Raw genomic sequence first — 1,042 nt, forward strand, 5'->3', positions numbered from 1 at the left:
CTCTCTCTCTCTCTCTCTCTCTCTCTCTCTCTCTCACACACACACACACACACACACACACACACACACACACACGCACGTACTTTATTGGTCCTCTTCCCCTGGAGACCCTTGACTAATCAGCAAATTAAACATAAAAGTAAGAATGCTCAAATCTGTTTCCAATTATTTTGTGACTAGCATCAAAAAAAAATAATCGAGAAAATATTTGAAACCCATCATTCAATATCAGTACGAAGTTTCCTGTTTTATTAAAGAAAGAACAAAATTCAGGGATGCATCCTTACTTTTATTTATTTATTTATTTATTTATTTATTTATTACTTCTGTTTTACTCTTTGGGAAAGATAAAAATGTCAGTCAGCACTCACTTTGAGACTACAGCTCTGGGTAGAGTTAGCCAATACGTACAAAAGGTACAGGGAGAATAAACTGCTGTATTTAATGAGCACAATTGCTGATATTGTTACTGTTTGGGCCTTTATTTCATGTCAGTAAAATATATGTGTGGGTACTTTGCCTGCTGACGTAATAAGATGTCTAATCAAAGAAGAAGAAGAAGAAAAGCCTTTTAAGGGATGAAGGCCTTACCATCATTAGCATCACGATTATCAGTGTTTTGGCTTGTGTTTTGAAGGGATGTTGTATCTGCAGACTGGAAGCAATGACCAGGCAGAAAGTGGGGCTGGGCTGTTAAACTTTAAGGCCCACCCATAGTGACTCTCTTCCTCCTGGGAGGCTCCCCTTCCTAAAGGTTCCCCAACCTTCCCAGCTGGGGACCAATATTCAAACACATGAGCCCATGTGGGGGAGGGGGGCATTTTACATTCAAATCACAACAATGTATAACAAACTTATGTCCCCGACATATGTATATAATTAGATATAGATAGTATGTGCATGTATACAGATGTGTAGACATCTATATAGTATGTATAGATACATGCACATATTTATGTATACACAGACACATGCACATTTTGGGGGGTGAAAGAAGAACTAGTTGTTAAATGCTTAGAGGTTCATTGCTACCTAAACATGG

This window comes from Mus pahari, chromosome 9 (assembly GCF_900095145.1).
Source record: "Mus pahari chromosome 9, PAHARI_EIJ_v1.1, whole genome shotgun sequence".
Classification (NCBI taxonomy): Eukaryota; Metazoa; Chordata; class Mammalia; order Rodentia; family Muridae; genus Mus; species Mus pahari.